Consider the following 10,144-nt stretch of genomic DNA (forward strand, 5'->3'; position numbering starts at 1 on the left):
GGTCAAATAAGCATAATAATAACTTAAGTACGAGACATTAATTTAAAAAGGAGAATATAGCTTACATTGATTATTTATCGCGTAGTGTTACACGGACAGAGCTCCGACTTTAAAAACCCGTAAAAATAACTTTTACATAACCCAAACTAATCTAATATAACACTAATCTATACTATATATACATATATATATATTTATTTATATTATACTAGGGAGTATTATTATTATTATTATTTTTTACACGCAGAATTCGTGACCTTTTATAGGAGTTTTGATTTCTGACAGCTCCGCGAGTCGTGGAGTTTTTAGCCTTCAAACTCCGCGAGTCGCGGAGTTTGAAAATCCAGCTCAGGATCATTTGTCTCATAGCTTGTCGACATAATTTTTAAATATATATAATATATAAATAATTAATATAATTATTTAAATATTATATTATATTCTTGTGCATAGTTGACTTGTAATTTTTGGTCCGTTGCGTCGGGCGTTGATAGTTGACTCATGTCCCGGTTCCGGATTTTTGAACGTCCTTGCGTACAATTTAATATCTTGTACTTTGCGTTTTGTAACTTGTACTCTTGTCATTTTTAGACGTTTTTCATCAATAAATTGAACCTTTTGAATTGTATCTTGAACATTTGAGCTTTTTGGACGTTTGTGTCTTCAAATCTTCGTTTTCGCCTTTTGTCTTCGCACTTATTTATTTAAACAATTACAATGAAAATATAATGCAATTACATATGAAAACCTATTATTTAGGAGGGATATTGCTATGAAATATATGTTCCTTTTTAGCCTTATCAATTATTACAAAAATGAGTACCCCGATCACTTATTAAAGCTTTCGATGTTCCGAACCTTGCAAAAAGACGTTTTAAAAAGTTGACTACAACTCGTGCATCGTTAGTTGGGAGAGCTTGTGCTTCCGCCCATTTAGATACATAATCAATGGCAACGAGAATGTAGAGATTATTATGAGATTTTGGAAATGGACCCGTAAAGTCAATAACCCAAATGTCAAATACTTCACATACTTGAATGACATTTTGTGGCATTTCATCACGTTGACTTATTTTTCCGGCCCTTTGACAAGCATCACAGGATTTACAAAGAAGGTGTGCGTCTTTGAAAATTGTAGGCCAATAGAATCCAGCATCGTAAACTTTTCTTGCTATAAGTTGAGGCCCATAATGCCATTCTGTTGGTCCTGTGTGACAATGGTTTAAGATTTTACTAGCTTCATCCCCGAATACACATCGGCGTATTATTCTATCGGGACAACTTTTAAACAAATGTGGATCTTTCCAGAAATAGTGTTTTATATCACTAAAGAATTTCTTTCGTTTTTGGTACGACAACCCTTTTCAAGGAATCCACATACTAAATAGTTTGCATAATCTGCAAACCATGGATTTTCACTATAATCTATCTTCAATAGATATTCATCAGGAAAGTTGTCTTGTATGGCCGATACATTTAGAACTTCTAATTCAGGATTTTCAAGACGAGAAAGATGATCAGCGGCGAGATTTTCTGCTCCCTTTTTATCTCGGATTTCAATATCGAACTCTTGTAAGATTAAGATCCAACGGATTAATCGTGGCTTGGCATCTTGTTTTGAAAATAGGTATCTAAGAGCAGAATGGTCAGTATAGACCACCGTTTTTGCTAGAACGAGATATGAACGAAATTTGTCAAAAGCGAAGACAATAGCAAGGAGTTCTTTTTCAGTAGTTGTGTAGTTCGTTTGTGCTCCTTGTAACGTCTTACTAGCATAATAAATAGGTTGAAATCATTTTTCAATCCTTTGTCCTAAAACGGCTCCCATTGCAAAATCACTTGCATCGCACATTAGTTCAAATGGTAGATTCCAATTTGAAGTTATCATGATCGGCGCATTAGTGAGTTTCTCTTTAAGAATATTAAAAGATTTGATACATTCTTCTGAAAAGATGAATGGAGCATCCTTTTCTAGGAGTTTATTCATAGGAGTGGCAATTTTAGAAAAATCTTTTATGAAACGTCCGTAAAAACCTGCATGCCCTAGAAAACTCCTAACTCCTCTAACATTGGTGGGATGTGGAAGTTTAGCAATTACATCTACTTTAGCTCTATCCACTTCAATTCCTTCCTTTGAAATTTTATGACCAAGAACGATGCCTTCTTTAACCATGAAATGGCATTTCTCCCAATTAAGAACTAGATTTGATTATTCGCATCTAATAAGCATTCGTTCAAGATTAACTAGACATGATTCAAATGTATCACCGAAGACTGAAAAGTCATCCATGAAAACTTCCATGCATTCTTCTATCATGTTGTGAAAAATTGTCATCATGCACCTTTGAAAGGTTGCAGGGGCATTGCAAAGTCCAAATGGCATGCGTTTGTAAGCAAAAGTACCATAAGGGCACGTGAATGTGGTTTTCTCTTGGTCCTCGGGTGCTATTGGAATTTGAAAATATCCAAAAAAACCATCAAGAAAACAATAGTAACTATTTCAAGCTAATCTTTCCAACATTTGATCAATGAAAGGTAAGGGAAAGTGATCTTTTCTGGTGGCGTCATTTAATTTTCTATAATCAATACAAAAACGCCATCCTGTTACAGTCTTAGTAGGAATAAGCTCATTTTTCTCATTTGTGATGACAGTCATGCCACCCTTCTTAGGTACGCATTGAACTGGACTTACCCATGGACTATCAGAGATTGGATAAATTAAACCTGCATCAAGCAGTTTAATAATTTCTTTCTTAACAACATCTTGCATATTAGGATTTAGTCTTCGTTGGCGTTGCACATACATTTTATGACCTTCTTCCATAAGGATTTTATGTGTGCAATACGCAGGACTTATTCCTTTAATATCATGAATCTTCCATGCAATAGCTGGTTTATGAGCTTTTAGCACAGCGATGAGTTGAGATTTTTCATTTTCAGTAAGAGAAGACGATATTATTACAGGTAATTCAGATTCACCATGTAAATAAGCATATTCCAAATGGTTTGAAAGTGGCTTTAACTCTAATGTCGGTGGTTCTTCTATCGATGATTTATATCGATATCTGTCTTCTTCTTTTAGCATTTGAATTTCTTCTTTTGTTGGTTCATATCCATTAGCCATGAGTGCGGCTAACATTTCATTTTCATCAATTGGTTCAGTTCCTTCTCCTAAAGAACATTCTCATGTTCCTTGTAATTCTGGAAATTCTTCTAATAATTCTTCATGTGAATCTATAGTTTGAATATAATAACATGTATCATCTGCAGATTGCGGTTGTTGCATGGCTCTATCAACAGAAAAGGTAACACTCTCGTCCTCTATACTTAGGGTCAGTTTTTTACCAAACACGTCTATTATTGCTTTAGCCGTGTTTAAGAATGGTCTTCCTAATATGAGAGGAACTCAAGAATCTTCTTCCATGTCCAGAATAACAAAATCTACTGGAAATACTAAAATACCAAATTTAACTAGCATGTTCTCCATTATCCCTCTAGGATATTTTACTGATCGATCTGATAGTTGTATACTTATTCGTGTTGGTTTCAATTCTCCAAGGTCTAGTTTAGCGTATAGTGAATACGGCATTAAATTTATACTAGCACCTAAGTCTGCCAATGCTTCTATTGAACTAAGACTACCTAGAAAACATGAAATTGTGAAACTTCCTGGATCTGATAATTTTTCTGGTATCTTATTCAACAGCACTGCAAAACAATTAGCATTCATAGTAACAGCCGAGAGTTCTTCCATTTTCTTTCTATTTGTGATTAGATCTTTCAAGAATTTAGCATATCTAAGCATTCCTGAAATTACATCAATGAAATGAAGATTGACATTTATTTGTTTAAACATATCTCCAAGAATTTGGATTGCTCGGCTTCAAGTCTCTCTTTTTTCATTTTACTCGGGTAAGGAAGTGGTGGTTGGTATGGTTTAACATAAGGTTTAGCCTTAATTATATTATCTTCATTATCCTTTTCAACTACCGGTTCTGTTTCCTTATCTTGCTCAGATTGTGGTTCTTGTGGAGTTGGAATAGCTTCATCAGAAATTACAGGCATTTCAGGTGGTTTAAGTGTAATACCACTTCTTGTGGTAATGGCTTTAGCTGTTTCATTTTGGGGGTTAGCATTTGTATCACTAGGTAGACTTCCCGGTTTTCTTTCACCTATTAACCTTGCTAGGTTGCTCACTTCTTGTTCCAAGTTTTGAATAGAAGCTTGTTGATTTCTAAATGCTTGAGCATTTTGTTCATTCATTTGTTTCTGAGATGAGAAAAACTGCGTTTGAGATTCAACTAGCTTCGACATCATGTCTTCTAAATTTGGATTTTTATCATCGGTTTGTGGTGGTTTATTTTGAAAAATAGGTCTTTGCTGATTGTAAGTATTATTAGGTACTTGCTGATTGCTAGGACCTTGTTGGTTGTTGTATGGAATATTTCGGTTATAATTCTGGTTTTGATTGTAGATTGGTCTTGGCGATTGATAATTATTCTGATAATTATTTCCAGGCCTTTGGTTTATGTATGAAATATTCTCTCTTTGTTCCATTGTTTGTTCAATACTGAGACAATCTTTTGTCAAATGTGGTCCTCCACACTGCTCACAACTAATTCGTATTGAGTGAATATCTTTAGTCATCTTTTCCATTCGTCTCTCGACAGCATCTATTTTTGCGGAAATGGAATCTAAGTCATGGCTAGAATCGGCTCTAGCTGCTTTAGATGATCTAATGATAACTTTTTCTTGGTGCCACTCATGTGAGTGGGAAGCAGTGTTATCAATAATTTTGTAAGCGTCAGTTGCGGTTTTCTTCATAATGGAACCACCAGCTGCTATATCGATGTCTTTTCGTGTAGTGATGTCGCATCCTTGGTAGAATATTTGTACTATTTGACAAGTGTCTAAACCATGTTGTGGACATCCTCTCAATAACTTTCCAAATCTTGTCCATGCTTCATATAGAGTTTCATTTGGCTTTTGTGTGAACGTAACTATTTCTCCTTGAAGTCTCACGGCTTTAGATGCCAGAAAGAATTGTTTAAGAAATTTTTCAACTAAAACGTCCCATGTATCAATCGCCCCTTCAGGTAACGATTCTAACCAATCTTTGGCTTCTTCCTTTAAAGTCCAGGGAAATAACATGAGATATATCTGTTCATCCTCCACTTCTCTTATTTTAAATAGAGTACAGATCCTATTAAAGGTACGAAGATGTTCGTTTGGATCTTCCTTCGGTGCACCACTAAATTGGCATTGATTAGTTACCATGTGTAGGATTTGTCCTTTGATTTCATAATCTGGCGCATTAATGTCTGGTTGAGTAATTGCATGACCTTGGCCAGTGTGTTTAGCTTCATTCGGTCTTCCAAACTTAGATGTTCCAGATTTTCCATGATTGAATTTGTTGAATCTGAATCACTAGAGTATTCTGTTTTAATGGGTTGTTCCTCGACAATCTCTGTTTGAATGATTGGTGGTTCCGGAGGAAAGATTAGTGGTTCAGGATCTCTGAATTGTCCCTGAATATCCTCCGGATTCTCAATTGTGAGGTCGGGTTCAAAAAATGGATTATCGAAAATTTGAATTGGAGTACTTGGTCGACTGGATGACGAATCTAAAGAAAAATCAACGGCGACAATATTTGCTAGATGTCTTGATCTGGTTACAAGTGGTGAACGTATAAAAGGTGGTGAACGTTTTGCTGAGTGCATTCACTGAATATCCTATTAGTTATAAAATAAAAAATTATATAAGTTATCAAATTAATAGACTTTTCTGCTTTTGCCCACGTTTCGAATAGCCAATAGATGCAGCAGGGAGCCAGAACCCTTTAAATCGGAAGCTCACAACTCAGCTACTAACAAATCCAACTATTACTACGAAGCAGAAAATTTGGACGTCTATCAATTTAACCACTTAAAATAATTTTTCGTTGAAATTTAAAGAAATTTTAGATAAGAAATAGAAAATTCTATGTCCTAAAAACTAGAGTGGCGAAAAATAAGAAAGAAAAAGAGCGCGTCGAAAAACGTCGAAAAATAAAAGGTCGAAAAATAATAAAAAGAACGTAGCGCGTCGAAATTTAAAAGTCTAAAAACTAAGAATTAAAAGTTGCGTCTAAAAATATTAAAGCTTAAAAGGAATTCTATATTCAAAACAGTATAAACTTAAAAAGTACTAAAATATTAAAACGGTGTCGCAAAATTCTAAAGCACCTAAATCTTAGTCTAGAGAAAAAGCACTTAAGGATTTTACGGCAAAGCCTAAGAATCTAGAAATAAAAATAACTATGGCAAAAACTATGACTTAAAACTAAATACGAGCGAAAAATACAAATATTACGCTAAAACAAATAAAAAGATACAAAATATAAAAATAAACTTAAAGTTGTAAAAAGTACAATTTTTATAAAAATTTTATTTTTATATTATTTATTTTATAAAACTATTAATTTTTATATATTAATAAAACTAATTAAACTAAAAATACAAATTAAATAAATAACTAAACTAAATAATTAAATACTAAACCCTAATTAGGGTTTTATTTAATAATAATAATAATTACCCTGTAATTAATGCGGTTTTCTTCATAATGGAACCACCAGCTGCTATATCGATGTCTTTTCGTGTAGTGATGTCGCATCCTTGGTAGAATATTTGTACTATTTGACAAGTGTCTAAACCATGTTGTGGACATCCTCTCAATAACTTTCCAAATCTTGTCCATGCTTCATATAGAGTTTCATTTGGCTTTTGTGTGAACGTAACTATTTCTCCTTGAAGTCTCACGGCTTTAGATGCCAGAAAGAATTGTTTAAGAAATTTTTCAACTAAAACGTCCCATGTATCAATCGCCCCTTCAGGTAACGATTCTAACCAATCTTTGGCTTCTTCCTTTAAAGTCCAGGGAAATAACATGAGATATATCTGTTCATCCTCCACTTCTCTTATTTTAAATAGAGTACAGATCCTATTAAAGGTACGAAGATGTTCGTTTGGATATTCCTTCGGTGCACCACTAAATTGGCATTGATTAGTTACCATGTGTAGGATTTGTCCTTTGATTTCATAATCTGGCGCATTAATGTCTGGTTGAGTAATTGCATGACCTTGGCCAGTGTGTTTAGCTTCATTCGGTCTTCCAAACTTAGATGTTCCAGATTTTCCATGATTGAATTTGTTGAATCTGAATCACTAGAGTATTCTGTTTTAATGGGTTGTTCCTCGACAATCTCTGTTTGAATGATTGGTGGTTCCGGAGGAAAGATTAGTGGTTCAGGATCTCTGAATTGTCCCTGAATATCCTCCGGATTCTCAATTGTGAGGTCGGGTTCAAAAAATGGATTATCGAAAATTTGAATTGGAGTACTTGGTCGACTGGATGACGAATCTAAAGAAAAATCAACGGCGACAATATTTGCTAGATGTCTTGATCTGGTTACAAGTGGTGAACGTATAAAAGGTGGTGAACGTTTTGCTGAGTGCATTCACTGAATATCCTATTAGTTATAAAATAAAAAATTATATAAGTTATCAAATTAATAGACTTTTCTGCTTTTGCCCACGTTTCGAATAGCCAATAGATGCAGCAGGGAGCCAGAACCCTTTAAATCGGAAGCTCACAACTCAGCTACTAACAAATCCAACTATTACTACGAAGCAGAAAATTTGGACGTCTATCAATTTAACCACTTAAAATAATTTTTCGTTGAAATTTAAAGAAATTTTAGATAAGAAATAGAAAATTCTATGTCCTAAAAACTAGAGTGGCGAAAAATAAGAAAGAAAAAGAGCGCGTCGAAAAACGTCGAAAAATAAAAGGTCGAAAAATAATAAAAAGAACGTAGCGCGTCGAAATTTAAAAGTCTAAAAACTAAGAATTAAAAGTTGCGTCTAAAAATATTAAAGCTTAAAAGGAATTCTATATTCAAAACAGTATAAACTTAAAAAGTACTAAAATATTAAAACGGTGTCGCAAAATTCTAAAGCACCTAAATCTTAGTCTAGAGAAAAAGCACTTAAGGATTTTACGGCAAAGCCTAAGAATCTAGAAATAAAAATAACTATGGCAAAAACTATGACTTAAAACTAAATACGAGCGAAAAATACAAATATTACGCTAAAACAAATAAAAAGATACAAAATATAAAAATAAACTTAAAGTTGTAAAAAGTACAATTTTTATAAAAATTTTATTTTTATATTATTTATTTTATAAAACTATTAATTTTTATATATTAATAAAACTAATTAAACTAAAAATACAAATTAAATAAATAACTAAACTAAATAATTAAATACTAAACCCTAATTAGGGTTTTATTTAATAATAATAATAATTACCCTGTAATTAATGCTGTTCTAGGTTCAGAGCTGTAGTGATATATATTAATTGAGATTGATATTAATATGATTAAATGTTTCCAACATGTTAAGCAATCAAACTTGTTAAGACTTGATTAATTGAAATATGTTTCATATAGACAATTGACCACCCAAGTTGACCGGTGATTCACGAACGTTAAAACTTGTAAAAACTATATGATGACATATATATGGATATATATATAGTTAACATGATACTATGATAAGTAAACATATCATTAAGTATATTAACAATGAACTACATATGTAAAAACAAGACTACTAACTTAATGATTTTTAAACGAGACATATATGTAACGATTATCGTTGTAAAGACATTTAATGTATATATATCATATTAAGAGATATTCATACATGATAATATCATGATAATATAATAATTTAAAATCTCATTTGATATTATAAACATTGGGTTAACAACATTTAACAAGATCGTTAACCTAAAGGTTTCAAAACAACACTTACATGTAACGACTAACGATGACTTAACGACTCAGTTAAAATGTATATACATGTAGTGTTTTAATATGTATTTATACACTTTTGAAAGACTTCAATACACTTATCAAAATATTTCTACTTAACAAAAATGCTTACAATTACATCCTTGTTCAGTTTCATCAACAATTCTACTCGTATGCACCCGTATTCGTACTCGTACAATACACAGCTTTTAGATGTATTTACTATTGGTATATACACTCCAATGATTAGCTCTTAGCATTCCATGTGAGTCACCTAACACATGTGGGAACCATCATTTGGCAACTAGCATGAAATATCTCATAAAATTACAAAAATATGAGTAATCATTCATTACTTATTTACATGAAAACAAAATTACATATCCTTTATATCTAATCCATACACCAATGACCAAAAACACCTACAAACACTTTCATTCTTCAATTTTCTTCATCTAATTGATCTCTCTCAAGTTCTATCTTCAAGTTCTAAGTGTTCTTCATATATTCTACAAGTTCTAGTTACATAAAATCAAGAATACTTTCAAGTTTGCTAGCTCACTTCCAATCTTGTAAGGTGATCATCCAACCTCAAGAAATCTTTGTTTCTTACAGTAGGTTATCATTCTAATACAAGGTAATAATCATATTCAAACTTTGGTTCAATTTCTATAACTATAACAATCTTATTTCAAGTGATGATCTTACTTGAACTTGTTTTCGTGTCATGATTCTGCTTCAAGAACTTCGAGCCATCCAAGGATCTGTTGAAGCTAGATCCATTTTTTGCTTTTCCAGTAGGTTTATACAAGGAACTTAAGGTAGTAATGATGTTCATAATATCATTCGATTCATATATATAAAGCTATCTTATTCGAAGGTTTAAACTTGTAATCACTAGAACATAGTTTAGTTAATTATAAATTTGTTCGCAAACAAAAGTTAATCCTTCTAACTTGACTTTTAAAATCAACTAAACACATGTTCTATATCTATATGATATACTAACTTAATGATTTAAAACCTGGAAACACGAAAAACACCGTAAAACCGGATTTACGCCGTCGTAGTAACACCGCGGGCTGTTTTGGGTTAGTTAATTAAAAACTATGATAAACTTTGATTTAAAAGTTGTTATTCTAAGAAAATGATTTTTATTATGAACATGAAACTATATCCAAAAATTATGGTTAAACTCAAAGTGGAATTATGTTTTCTAAAATGGTCATCTAGACGTCGTTCTTTCGAATGAAATGACTACCTTTACAAAAATGACTTGTAACT

The 10,144-nt window shown here is 32.5% G+C and overlaps 2 non-coding genes across 2 annotated transcripts; both read left to right on the forward strand.

Annotated features, from left to right (window-relative positions):
• The first annotated feature begins 4,912 nt into the window (after window positions 1-4,912).
• LOC139873705 (small nucleolar RNA R71) lies at window positions 4,913-5,019 on the forward strand. The gene has a single exon (XR_011767431.1). It is a non-coding gene; the product is annotated as a small nucleolar RNA R71 (small nucleolar RNA).
• A 1,671-nt stretch (window positions 5,020-6,690) lies between these two features.
• On the forward strand, window positions 6,691-6,797 carry LOC139873706 (small nucleolar RNA R71). Its single transcript, XR_011767432.1, has one exon. It is a non-coding gene; the product is annotated as a small nucleolar RNA R71 (small nucleolar RNA).
• The last annotated feature ends 3,347 nt before the right edge of the window (window positions 6,798-10,144 follow it).

This window comes from Rutidosis leptorrhynchoides, chromosome 10, assembly GCF_046630445.1.
Source record: "Rutidosis leptorrhynchoides isolate AG116_Rl617_1_P2 chromosome 10, CSIRO_AGI_Rlap_v1, whole genome shotgun sequence".
Lineage (NCBI taxonomy): Eukaryota > Viridiplantae > Streptophyta > Magnoliopsida > Asterales > Asteraceae > Rutidosis > Rutidosis leptorrhynchoides.